Raw genomic sequence first — 14,754 nt, forward strand, 5'->3', positions numbered from 1 at the left:
TCCACTTCCTCTTTCCTTTTTAACATGAACCAATGCAGTTCCATGATAGATCGATAGATAGATAGATAGATAGATAGATAGATAGATAGATAGACAGATAGATAGATAGACAGATAGATAGATAGATAGATAGATAGATAGATAGATAGATAGATAGATAGATAGATAGATAGATAGATCGATGTAAGGCTTGTTTTCATCTGTCATGTGATTCCCACGTTTCCCTTGTATTTATGCCGCATGTGCTTTTGTTTTCACTAGTGTTTAATTCTCATTGGTTTCAATATGTTCAGGTATAGCACATTTGCTCAATAGTAGTTTGAAGTCCTGATTTTGCCGTGCAATCTTGGTCTAGCTTTGTCATCTTTTGATGCTGAAGTCAACTGTTGTAAGTTTCATGTCTATGGCATGCTTTATCTAGTCAAGTTAAAGTTGTGTTAATTTCAGTTTGTTGGTTTGTTTGTACACTTTTTGAATCATGGAATAAACTGCCTTTTGGCTCGGAAAATTGACTGCTTTAGTGGAACCATTACAATGGCCTACTAAAACAAATTTTATTATTATTTATTTATTTTTGGTCATGATTTATATATTTTTAGAACAGCTGTGAAAAGGAAATTAACAGCATGTACAGACTACAGACCGTCTCGCCACACTGGCATTGAATTCACTGGTCATCATCCACTCTGTGCTGATCGACAGGAATTACTTGTCAATTGCTCACAGCCAGAGCGGTGTCGTCAAGCAATTACAAAGATTCCTTGCCATTGTCATTACCAGAAAACCTCATTGGTCCATATTGTGCAGCTAATGATTTTGTACTTGCGGTTTATAATCTAAAATGGAATTTCTCTTTTGTGGCCTTTGAGGGATTGTCAGCTTGACCATAAGTGGCTGTTAAGTGTTTATCTTCTCTCCAGCTCATCGTAATTAAGGGCTAGGAAATCGGAATTTATCTACAGCAGCCATGCGCTCCCACTGAAGGTCATTACTATAACCCATTTAAACAGCATTCACACACGTGCCATTTTATCGGCCTTGTGACACACAGGAGCCACTTTTGAAGTCAATCACCCACACCACACGATGCTCGAGTGGATACTTAACACATACTTCGACTGACATGTTGTCAGCACAGTGTCTCAGTGACAGCACACATACATTCTCTCTACTGAACCATGAAGAATATTTTGCCTTGTGGGTTGACATGCCAGAGTTCTGCAGAGGCCTAGCATATCTTGTCCTGTGAGTTCATTAACTTTTAATCAAAATTCTACACGTGCCGGAGATTATCCTGATAGATTTCAAAGGAAGCATGTGAGATGGCAACGCATCTGTCAGTGTTTGTCATCCCCGTCGGATTGGGCGTCCTTGGGCAGATGGACATGTGGCTCTTCTGTGTGGCTAATTAACATTTCCCTTGGTGCTTTGTCTGCCACTGCTGCCCAATAATTATGCATAACCTGCGATCAGGTGCAAAATCCCAGTCACAATGGACCTGGGTGTGTGTATTTGTATAGTATACTACTAACATCAGGCTAAATCAATGAATTACAGTGTCAGAGATGAAATCAACCAGATTGGGTGGTTGATGCAAACATAACCCCGGCCTAGATATTGAGCTCACAAAAACGAAGCCACATTCTTACGTCTGAAATTACCTCTTCCTGCTCGTGGCTAAGCGCACAGCCTAAGCATGGGCAAATCACATTACATCCTGTTCTTTTAAAGCACATTAATGCTGAGCCTTTACACGTGGCAAGAATACCCCTTTTCATTCACCATAACGGCAAATCAAGGCATCATCTTCCATTTCCCTTTCATTTTTTTGATGTAATTATTTCAAGGCAGCCTTAATGAGGCCTTATCATTTATTTTGAAAGCTGTAATCAGTCTCAAATGCTAAATTACAGCTATTTTGCTGACCGGCGTTCAACAATAATATAGCAAAGATCTGAAAACAGTCCTGAATAATGTATTCTGGGGAGGAAAAAAAAGATGATTGTTTATGATGTTTGCTTGAGATAACCATGGTGATGTGGATTAAACCATGCATATGATAATAAACTGAAAATGCATTGTGCACAACAGTGTCAGTGGATGTACATATATTATGTCCCCACCTCTGTACAGCAACCTTTAAAAAATGCATGTATCTAAGGTTGAACTTGCTTTGTAGAACATCTAGTCTTCATTGTGTTGAATGAGACATTTTATCATTTCTGTTTTACGCAAATGCACCCAGTTTTACATCAGTTTTAGCTGTTCAATTTTGTCTTGTTTCCCATGAAAATTAAATATTATGTTTTAAAGTGCATTCAGATTAAAACAAATTATGACTAGCAAAATGTTTTATATAATAAAACTAGTTGTCAGAGATACTATGTTGAATTAGGTTTATTTTCTTGCACAGTTGGCAATTTTCTATTTTCTCATTTTATGGTTTATCCTAACTAAGTTTTGTTAGATTTTTGAGTAACACATTAAGGTTTCAATTGTTAAAGGGGTCATATATGCAATTTCAGTTTTTCCTTTCTCTTTGGAGTGTTACAAGCTCTTGGTTTATGAAGAAGATATGTAAAGTTGCAGAGACTAAAGTCTCAAATTCAAAGAGATATTCTTTATCAAAGTTAAGACTCTGACACGCCCCCCTAAAACAGCTCGCTCAAACACGCCTCCACATGTCTACATCACTATGTGGAAATATTTGCATAATGCCACCCAAATGCTCATGCTAAGGAAGAAGGCGTGGTTTTCGTAACCACAGTTAATGTTGAAGCAGCCATGTCAGGGAGATGCTGTGTGTATCTAGGCAGAAGCAAAAGCCCTTTATTTGGGCTTCAAAAGTAGATGCATTTAGGAATCTTTAAGATTGTTTACAACAGAACAGCAACACATTTTAGGGACGACCGTTTTGTGAAGATAGGAGAGGAAGTAATTCTGACTTTGCTACGGCAATCTGGTGCTTCTGAATCAGCTACTGTAAGTATGCTTTCTTATTAGTTTAAATATTTGCTATTGTCTGTGTGTGTGTGAAAGAGACAGAGACGGTCACACAGTGTAGTCAGCTGTCTTAACCATCCGTGGCTTTTGTTCTGCAAACACATACGAGCTTCATCACTGTGTCTGTCACACGAGTCTGTTGCCCTTTCGGGAACTGATGGTTAAACTAAGGACATTATTAACTGTCTTTACATTTATGTAGAAAGATGAAGCTCCCAATTATGGAAAGGAGCATTCCATTTCCGACGAGTGCTTGTGGTGATCGGCCAATCACAATGCACTGGGCCATCTGGCCAATCAGAGCAGACTGTGCTTGTCAGAAGGAGGGTCTTTGTAGAAAGCGATGCGTTTGACAGATGTGGGGCGTAGAGGACCTACAATATTGTACAGTATTTGAAAAATAAAGTTTTTCTTTTTTTTTTTTCACGTTATAGCATGTCAGCTTATTCTGTTATACCAAATATCACAAAATTATGATCTTTAAAAAAAGCATCATATGACCCCTTTAACATTAGTTTACTATATTAGTTAACATTAACTAACAATGAAAAATACCTCAAAAGCATTTATTAATCTTTCAGTTAAAATAATAAAATTGGCGAGTTGTTTTGTACCCCAGTGACTTTCATTTTAGGAACAAAAACTGCTAAATCATTCTTCAAGTTTTTAAATTCCATATAGAAGAAAGAAACAGGCTTAACATGAGGGGGAGTAAATTAAAGAATTTTCATTTTTTGGTGAACTGTCCCTATATATTCTCAGTAAACAAGTCTTTAATATACTTAGTTTTAAAGACTGAGGGAATAAGACTGACCATTTCACAGCAGTGGCTCTCTTCTATGCATCTTTAATGTTATGCAATGAACATAAAGATATATGGCAAACTCAAATTAATTGAACATCATTTAGATAAAAGGAGCGCTGTTATTACATACTGCTGTGAAAAAGTACTGATTAAGGTGTGCAAGAAAGAGATTTGTTTTAAGAGAAGAGGCTTAAGGTTGAGTGTAACTATCTCAGAGACTAAAGGTGACTAGAGATTACCTGAGTGACCCAGGCCAAAGTGACACATGCCCAATTAGATTTAATCTCACTAATGCAATGCTGTCTGTGAGCCTGAGCATGTGAGCCAGGAAAGTGCTTGCAAAAAAATGAACTATATGTTTAAATTGTCTAGTAATATTTAAATAATTAAAACCTAAACATATCATATCAGTGTTCCAACCCTAAGGCATTCAAACGCAGCTGGGTCGCAGACTGAATTGGGTTTCTCCGTGGAAAGTTGAATTCTTTTCATGATCTGACTGTAATTGCGTTTTCAAATATCACTGACCTTGTCATTGTCCTGCTGTCTACGTCAAGGTCTACAGTCTGAAGCTCTGTTAAATGAATCTGTAAGGCATATGGAGAAGCAAGTGCTTTACAGCAAACACATAAAAAGCAGAAAGAGCTCTTAATTATTTTTCAGTTCCTTGGTTGGAATCAACGCTCTAGGCCACAGACGCAGGAGGAGGAATAAATGACTTTCCCCTTGAGTATCAAACGGCTTGTGAAAAGGTACAGTAGGAAAATAGTCACAGCATAGGGTGAAATAAGAGCCTGCACGCCCCACAGTTTGACTTCAGACTCAAACATACTCTCACATTACAGACTCTAGCCTCTCTGTTTTTACTGAAGTCAGAGCTCATAATGTATCATAGCAAGCCATGGCCTAGTGGTGAGGCCACAGGCTTCATTCCACTTTCAAATCCGGTTCCCACAGAGTGATATGAAATGGCCCCTAAAATGGGGTTTTATATATATATATTGCATTTGTTAACAAAACATTTGCATTCTCTTGAGAAATTTTTTGTGTTCCCCTAAGAAACTTTGCATTTTCTCGAAAAGCTATTACTAGCTTTTTGTTGGTCAATGGCAGGTTGACTCCATTGTGAAATCTGCATGGTGAAATCTTTCAGCCTTTGATCATGTGGATTCATATTCAAATAAATGGATTGCGCCCATGAAAATTCAATAAAAAATGGTAAAAGTGACGCTTCCTTTACAGTACATACACATTTTATAATTTCACCAAATCACACTTATTTTCATACAAAATGTTATAAAATTACATTTATCACAAAATTTGAGGTTTTGATGTACAATAAATGATATTGAATAAAATGTATAATAACATGCAATTATGTATTATACACATTTAAATATATAACATTATTTTCATATATGTTATTTTTGTTATTTTTTTACCAATGTGTCTGTGTTTGATGACATTCAAAAAGGACAAGTGTCATCAAGTGAGCCTCTACAGATATCCTCTTCTTCTTCTTCTTCTTAGTCTTTTTTTTTTTTTTTGTACCTGCTTTGTGTAAGACAATCATAGTCAATCAACCCAAAGTTCCCTTTCAGAGAGAAACCAACTGCAGGCTTCACTCCCTGATGGTTTGGTCTGTCCGTGGCTGAAATGAAAAGCTAGTTGCCAGTGCCAAGTGGGGTTTCATCCAATAGACTGGCAGCTTGGCTGGACAGAGACTGATGGAGCCATAGTGATAAATTCCTCACAACACGAATGCGTCTGTCACTAGACATGTTGTTCCACTGGACATCTTCACTTCATTGTTATCTTGACCACTACTGACAAACAGTGAAGCACAGAAACATTTGTTCTGCAAGAGTTGAGGCAAAATTGATTCTCTGTGTTTGTGACAGTACTTCCACGTTGGCACTGCTACTGATGAGAAAAGTTTGGTGAAAAGATAAGAAACTATCTATCTAACGATTGATTGATCATCCGTTGTTTATCTGTTAGTCTATCTCTAATTCTATTTCTCATATTATGGTATACATAATGGTTCCCCAAATTATATAGTATAATTATAATAATATTACACAACGGTGTTAATCAATTTTTCATTTAACATATACATACCTGCATGGATCACCGTATGTGAATTGAGCCACAAAAGCTTCCTATTTTTTAAAGTTATGTTTTCCTTAAAACTCTCATGAACAGCTCACATTGGGAACCCGAGTAGTTGTGACAGCATGACTTTCAAGGAAAGCTTGTCTGATCTAGCCCCGCTTTAAAGGTTGTGAGCTGCCCCCCGCTGCGGTGTCGCCCCACACCTGGGCTACCCGGCAGGGGGTCACTTTTGTGTTTGTCTTTACCTGGTGGTTGTGGGGTTGATGGCTGTGTTATGACTACACGACCTGAGAAAGCGTTCCTGGCTGTGGCTCTTGACATCCACTAGACCAAACACTGGTAAATACTTCAGACACTGAAGAGTCCTGCCCTCATTTTCACTATTCCAACTCTTGGCGAGGGGTGAGAGAACACTGGAAAATTCTCAGGCATATATTCCACAAGACATACATAACAGCACTTAAGTTGTCGATCGATTAAAATGAATATGGGATTCACTACAATCAAATTGCATTACTATATACTACTCAAAAATGAAAGCAGTAGGCCAACAGGTAAGGTTGTAACAAGCAGATGTGGTGTCTGTGTAGCAAACAGGATGTGGGAAGTGAAATGGAAAAGATATTAATATCTAGATCAGCATCTGTGGAATTCACGTGCAAAGTTAGATGTTGCTTGAAAACACAAGCAGAGACCAGTATGGTGTGAAATTATGTTGTATTTGATCTTTTATTGCTGGCGCTTACTTTTGCAATCACAAACCTTAAAACCTTTCAAAGTCAGTACTGTAGCATTATCAATGCTACAGCATACTCAAATGTGGTGTGATGACTGAATAAACCAGACAAAATATATATATTTGCAGATTCTGAATAGTTTTGAAGAGACGTTCTGCAGAATATCGTCAAATGTGTTAAATGGAGTTGAGAGTACTACACTCTTATCGGTGGCTGAAAGCATTTTGATAAACACACGTGGTAACTTTGTAAAAGACGGCAAAATCTGCACAGATTCCACATGGACCTGCTAATGACCTTCAAAAGCACAGCACAGATGGTACTACACATCCCCCATTACAGTACTGCTGCAGTATTTACACCACATTTTTAGAGTTACTGAACATCAGGAAAGAGACATTATAAGATGCTCACTGTATATTACAAGGAAAAAAACAAGACATGAGGAAATGGTGAAAATGTACAAGCTTAGTGAGGCATTGAGGACTAGGAATTTCTGTGCATTACCACACTTTAAAGAGTAAACAAGGGTAAACATTCGGAAATGCCACATATGTCAGAGTTGACCCATATAGCATATGACACCAGAGTAAACTCTTCAGGAACATTTAGTTTACCATCCTTGTTCTTTGTTTAGTTTTCTGACCCTGTTCCACATCTTGTTGACACCACATTTCATCTTGCCCTTTTCTGTAATTATCACGTCTACTGACTGTGAGTGAATATCCCTGCTGTTTTTTTATTGTCTTTCTTGCTTTTTTATGTTTTATTATTTATATAGATTTATTTGCAATGACATGTGGTAGCTCTGACCGAGCAGAGCTCGTTCCGTGTGGGCGCATCAGTAATAGCCTCTCTCCAGCAATTAAATAGCCACTTTATTTGATTTCCTTCAGTTATTGCGATCATTGTTCACTCTTCAATGTGTCCAGCCTGTGAGAACAAGAACCATCTTTGAATGGCTGGAAAATGGCTGTCCTTCAGTGTTCTTCCTCTTAGGCATGGGCATTTATACTGAACACAAAATTAAAGGAATAGGGTGTGTACATTTCCTTTAACAGCCTGATATGACAAGAAAACATAACTATTTTACTATTTAACTATTCTGTATAAATTAAAGTTTGTTTTGATTCATATGGAAACTTGCGATTTTTTGAAAAAAGTTAGCATGTGGTCCTCCCCTAAACCAAACTGTCAGTAAGCCATTATACAAAAACATATGAGTTAGTTACAGATTGCTATGAGAGTGTGCCAGCTTCATGAGAGAATGTAACCCTGGAATTAGTGAACTATATGTTTGTTCAAGTAATGGAAGATTCAAAGAGTTTTCAGGTGAACATGAAGTAGAAGATGTTAGAAAATGTAAAGGTAAAATGGTTTTCTCGAGATGAACAATTCTCTTAATGATATAAAACATGAGAATGGCTGACTAAGACAGAACTATTGTTTTTTGACACACTCATGCCCATGCTCTGGGGTGAGTTAAATGCGAAAAATGATTAAAATCATTAACCATGTGAGCAATAAAATTTTAGCAAGTGCTGCTAATTACATACAGGCCTGTTTCAACTTACCTGTTTCAGTGCTCTTGTATAGCTCAGGGGCATTTGGGTAAATGGCGTGGTTATTCACCATCCTGTGATGAACTCATTCTCTGCTGAATGTAATTACAGGAAAACGCTAAATTCTTGAAAGACAAACACAGATCGCTCAACTCATTTACATTGCTGTGTAGAATGCTTCTTGTAAGTGCCACATAAGAAACAAGCCATATGAATTTAAAAGTAAAATCAAACCTGCAGATTAGATATTGGGGACTATAAATGATCAATAAGAAAATGAACTGTAAGAAAATCTGTTGATTGACCAATAGGGGCTGAATAGATTCCAAACGGTTTGGGAGTGTATCCTCAAAATGCATATGCTTTTCCCTCAAGCCAACCTGATCATGTCTCTTGAGAGGAATGTTCTGGCCTGAATGCCCATGCTGCTCCTGTCCTCAACTGAACCCAGTTACCAAATCGGCTATACGCTTACTCACATAAACACGCTTCTGAGAAACTTGTCCTGGCAGGCTCTCCTGATGTCTCTCTCAAGTGTGGCCAGCATCAGAGTCTCTTTAATCTCAGCCCATCGATCAACCAGCACTTTAGTGCTGATAAAAGAGCCATTTCTCAAGTTCCTGCTTATCCCTCCCCTCCTCGTACTTTCCTGCCGAAGTGGTTTTGTTCAAGGTAGTTGATCTAAATCACACTGAATGTATCAAAGTGCTCCATGTGAGAGCGAGTGCCAAGGGGGACTAGTGGGGTTGACAGGCCTCAACCATTACAGCCATAGGTTGAAAAAGATATTGTTCAAGATCTCAGAGAGAGGAGCTTAGAAAATTGCATATGCTTCCACCGTGTTGATTCATTGCAGTTGTTGCTGTCAGCCATGGCCGCATTCTGGAAAAGTGATATTGTCAAGTCTGAAGGGTTGCCAGATGGGTTTCAATTCCCCATAATGGTTTTACCCAGCCTGTTTTCTCAAATTCACAAATGTTTTAATTTAAACAATTCACTGTGAAAAAACGCAACAAAGTTATAAAACAAATATTGCTTATAAAATGCTGAATAAACTAGATGGGGGAAAAAAAGAACACAGAGAAGCGTTTCACTGTATACGCATAAATTTAGTATCGTATAGGCGTTTCGTCCACATGGATTCGGCACTTTGGGAGAGTGAAACCGATATTTTTTTAAAACTGGGTCCCAGAATGGATACATTTAAAAGCGCAGCCATTGCGTTTTCGTGTGTACAGCGAATCCGTATATTTTCTGAAATGATGAAGTCATCAGCCTACGTCTTGCCCCTAGTCAGACACCTCTACATCAAAGCAAAAAAACAACAACAAAAAAACATGAACAAACTCTGAACGCTAACATTAACACAGATGAATAAATGTATTGTTCCATATTTGTTTGTGTACCATGCGTAAGGTTTATGTGCATAGTCCATGTCTTCTTCTCCATTTTTAGTGTATCTCTGTGGCATAATTACAGCACCACATGCTGGTCTGGCATGTATACTACATCGTTTTGTGGTTTCATGTGGACGAGGATATTTCTTGAGTTGAAGAAAAAAAAAAGATTGGATATGAAAAGCTCTGGCTTTGTGAGGACGTAGCCTTAGTGGCCTGATGCAAAAAGAAGAAAATGCCATCATGTCATGAAATGTTATCATGAGCTAGGACAGTGTGTCCCAACAACGTTCCTAGAGAATTCACTTTACGTGTTTTCTTTTGTCAGAAACCGTCATTTTGGGTCTTGATGTCTGTACCGATGAGCTGATGACCAGAATCAGGTGTGTTTGATAAAGGAAACATGAAAAATGTGCATTGCTGTGGGTGTAAGCTGTTCAATGGAATGTCTTCTCAAATAGTGCTCTCAGTATGAAGTCCCTAAAGGAACATGGCTATGAAAAAATAACACTTTTGTTTTTGCCCCCATTTTTCATTTTTGAGTGGCCTTTTATTTTGGCCAGCCAAGAAACACCTGTGTAAGAATCATGCTGTCTAATCAGCATCTTGATATGCCGCACCTGTGAGGTGGATGGATTATCTCGGCAAAGAAGAAGTGCTCACTAACACAGATTTAGACAGATTCGTGAACAATATTTGAGAGAAATAGGCCTCTTGTGTACATAGACAAAGTCTTAAATCCTTGAGTTCAGCTCATGAAAAATTAGGGCAAAAACAAAAGTGTTGCATTTATAATTTATATATGAAATGTTTTTTTTTAAACAAATTATATTTCGATGTGTATACATTTTTTAATTCTTACACAAGACTTTTGTGATGGAACTAATATGGAAGGAAAAAAATATGAGAGGTGAGGAAAATGTATATTTTTAAAATATTTTTAAACTAATGAAACCTGTTAATGGAACCAGAACCATTCATTTTCTCATAAAAGCTGAAATGTTTCAATCATTGCATACTTAAAGTTTTTCCATGTCGCATTTTTTAAAATAAGTATTAATAATAATGTTCAATATTTACAAAGCAATGGATAATGGTTAAGGTTATGTGAAAGAATAAAAAGAAAATAAGTAAGTATTATTAAAAAAGTAATATTCAGGAAAATATAAAATCTCAAAAGAAGGATGCATCGAGAACTAGAATGCTGATACAGGATGAGTATGTGCTCACCTTTTCCTGATGAACGTAATTATTGGAATGCAAAAAGCTCATCGGAGATCAGCACAATTTTTTTTTCTTTTTTTTATATACTTAATGAAGAATGGCAAATCTGAAACAATAGACATCTTTGTGTAGCATGAAATGTGCTTTATGCTAGCACAGTTGTCCCTGAAAATGACACATTGGAAACAACTTTGGGGTGCATTTTAATTGCTTGTCTGCGTGGTAATGATTTTGAATAATGGGTCAACAGTTATGAATAATGTGATTTGCCAGAGGACATCAATGCAAAGTCATTTTCCAAACCCGAAAAAAAAGAGAGCGAGAGGAAAAAAACTCAGTTGTCAGATTTATTGGTGTTTTCTTTTGTTTCTTGGCAGTAGAACAAGCGCTTTGCTGTAAGCTCGTCAGACAATGAAGCGTTGGCTTTTTACGCATTGACAGTTACAGTATCTTGGAGCAGATGCTGTGAAATCGAGGCATGTTCACATGAGCTCTGCAAGTTATGTGAAATCTGATGTCATAACCTAAAGCAGGAGTGTCAGATTTTTTTGTCATCCTGCTATTTCCATTGTAAATGTCTTACTGTAACCCCAAATTTGGCCTTTTAAGCAACAAATCAAAAAGATTTTGTTTGCCAATCAACCTTATGCCATGTTAAGCCAAAGCTTAACTTCTCTTGAACCCGGAAGTCTTCTTTAATGATTCAGTTCTTCCCTGTTACCACATATAATCCCTTCGAGAGAGATAAAGTCCACAAATCTGCACAGCACTTTATCCTGAGGGGACCAACAGTGCGGACGACACACTGACAGCTCCTTATGTCATGGGTAAACACTTATTCCGTGGCAGGCTTTTTGATGCCTGTCTTTTTTTTTCAAGAGCCCCTGATATCAGATTCTCACTGCGCCTGAGATCAAACGCCACAAACCAGGAGACGAGATGGCGTCTGCACATTATTTGTAGATAAAATCCTGATCAGAGATGCAAATGAAACCTGAGCTTGGGGCCTGCGTTCCTAACTGCTGAAGCTGTCTGCAGTAAATGCTGTGATATATGGTACATGGTTTATGTGGATGACTCGAGGGTATTTTGAGATGCACAAAAAAACATCAGATCAACCAGAATCTTTTAATATAAGATATCGCTTGCATTTTCTTACTGCCCTGAACATGCATTGTATGATGAAGATGATTAGCACTATTATTTTTTTTTAATTCACATCATAATATTTATACTGTATACATCATATCAGGGTTATGTTTTGCTCAGTAGATACTTAAACAGTTTACAAGGCAGGAGGTTTCACATTTCAGTCAAACTACAACTTCTTACAAAGGTACTAGAGGAAAAAGAATTATATTTATTGTATTTATAACAGAGGTAAATAAACAAAAATGTAATATTGAGCAACTTATGCTTTAGATAGCACATTGAGTTAAGGCCCATTTACACCAACTATAAAGATAATGATATTAGACGAAGACAATACAATTATGTTTATTATAAGTGAAAGCTGCATTATTGTCATCTGTTGCTTTAAAAGCTCTTTAAAGTGGACTGTATAATATGACTTAAAAGTAACACATTTTTGGTTTAGCTGATCAAGGGATTTGAGACGTGATGGGACAAAAAAAGCTGGAAAACACTGAAAATATATTTATGTAACCATCGTAACAAACAGTAAATTGTTTTAAAAAAGTGTGATATTGGTTTACTTTCTCTTTGAATCTCTCCATCGACATGCAGGAGATGGATTTCCTCACACCTTTACAATTCTCACTTCACTTCGAGCTTCAATTTCTCACTCCAGTCACCTCATTTTCATTTCGCTCTGCTCGCACACGCAGCCTGAAGCTGGCAAAACCCCCCTTTGAAAATGTGCTCATTCAAATCTCACTGAAATTATTCAAAGCAGAGAACTGTTGTTTTGCGAGAGCTCCAGCGTGACAGCTGCTGCCGATCTTTGAGGCGGCGTGCGTGGGCCCCTCTGACGGACGGACCTCTTTGTGGTTTGTCCCTGGGAAACCCTTTCAGTCTGCAAGGTCGAGAGCCACTCTCCCACACTGCGCCGCTTGCGCCGGCCAAACCTACAGTAGAAACCAGTCACCAAAAGTGTGCAAGGCAGCTGTAGAGAGCTCGAACAATATTTTTCGCGTTCACATAGCTGCCTCTCACCGTGCCTTTGTCTGAAACCATTGTGTTGCCATTGAAAAGATGTAAAGCTTAATGTATTGACAGCATAGAAATAAAAGCCTTTTATTATGAAGGTGCTGTGGTGGTTGTGCATTATATGTGTGCCACCTTTTAAATAGTGGCTCATGTTTTGTTGTTGTTGCTCAGCTGTCACCCCCCGATGTGTCAGTGCATTTGCATCAGGGCTTTGCCATAACCTTGATGCTCCTTGGCTATTTATCCCATTAAACCGACCGTCATGAGTGAGGACAGTGTCATGAAATGACAAATGAAGGAGTTTGGCACCTGCGCAAGGCCGCCTTAGAGAAACCATACAAAACACAACTTATATATCTAACAAATGTCTCTCACTCTTCCCTTTATACGCGTCTCTATTAAATGAATAGTCAAGTGCATGTTGCACATAAAATTTGGAAAGAAGCTCTTTCAGCATGAGGTCAAGGAGGATGTGAAAAGAAAAGGAAAGTGTGGGAGTATATATAGGAAATAAACACAGAAAATGATCCAACTTCCACTGAGCAGAAAAAAGCCCAGCAGCTGATTGTTGTTTATTATATGATGTGCAGTGATGGTGGGTTAAGCAGGAAATAACCAATATGGCTGAGCTTATTTTGAAAGCCTCAGGGGTTCTTAAAGGGATAGTTCACCTAAAAATGACATCCTTTTCATCACTTACTCACCTTCATGTCATTCCAAACCCTTTGACTTTCTTAGGTATAATCATAGGTATAAATGTTTTATGGATAATTATTATAGTCGTTTTGAAGCCTTATAGCCTGAGTTCCCATTTTATTTGTATAGGAATGAATGGCTGGTATATTCTAAGATATTTCCCTGTCGTGCTTCATTGGAACAAAGAAAGTCATACAGGTTTGGAGCGACATGAAAGTGAGAGAAAATGATTATTTCATTTTCCCGTTTTCAGTATTCTAATCAAATTATTCTGCCTTCCCAAGAGGTCTTGAGCACTGGAGCCGTATTCAGCAGAACTCTGAAGTGTTTGTGCAAGCAGTCTGTTCATTCTTAGTGAATTTGCCCCTCAGCTGTTGAAAGCGATGTTACCTGTGATAGTTCGCATTTGACTGCTAGAGCTTTCATGAAATCATTATGTGCCAATAGACTCTCTTCACCTCTTTTTGAAATTTTATTATACATGACAAATTTTGTTTGACTAATAAACATTTTATTGATCTTATTTTAACAAACAAGTCAACATCAAAATTTGTCAAATTTCAATTTGCAAAACAGGGATTTATTTTGGATATGATAATCACCCATGAATCGAATTATATAAATATCCAATTATATAACAAATTAATAACCAATTTACAGCAAAATGATCTTAAATCTTAATATCGGTGTTCGTTAATATTTATATTCATTAATTTATATTCACTACATATGCAATTGGAATCTTCAACTGTTCAGATTTATAACTTTACATTAATATTTAGTTTTCTGGTAAGTCTCTTTTAAGCATGCATGTCTGAATATGCATAAAATCATGAAATAAAAATATAATCACTGCATTTCTGTACAGGTGATAAGAACGTATGAAGAACTTTGGTGCCATCAAGTTAGGTTCCGTATATAAAAATACAGTGTATCAACTGCATAGACTGCTTTGCTTTTAGGCAGATGGAAAGACATTGTTTCAGGGCAGCTGGCCCACATTTCTAGATCAATTACCAGTATTTGTTTAAAGTGAGAGGAGGAGA

This window comes from Carassius gibelio, chromosome A9 (genome assembly GCF_023724105.1).
Source record: "Carassius gibelio isolate Cgi1373 ecotype wild population from Czech Republic chromosome A9, carGib1.2-hapl.c, whole genome shotgun sequence".
Classification (NCBI taxonomy): Eukaryota; Metazoa; Chordata; class Actinopteri; order Cypriniformes; family Cyprinidae; genus Carassius; species Carassius gibelio.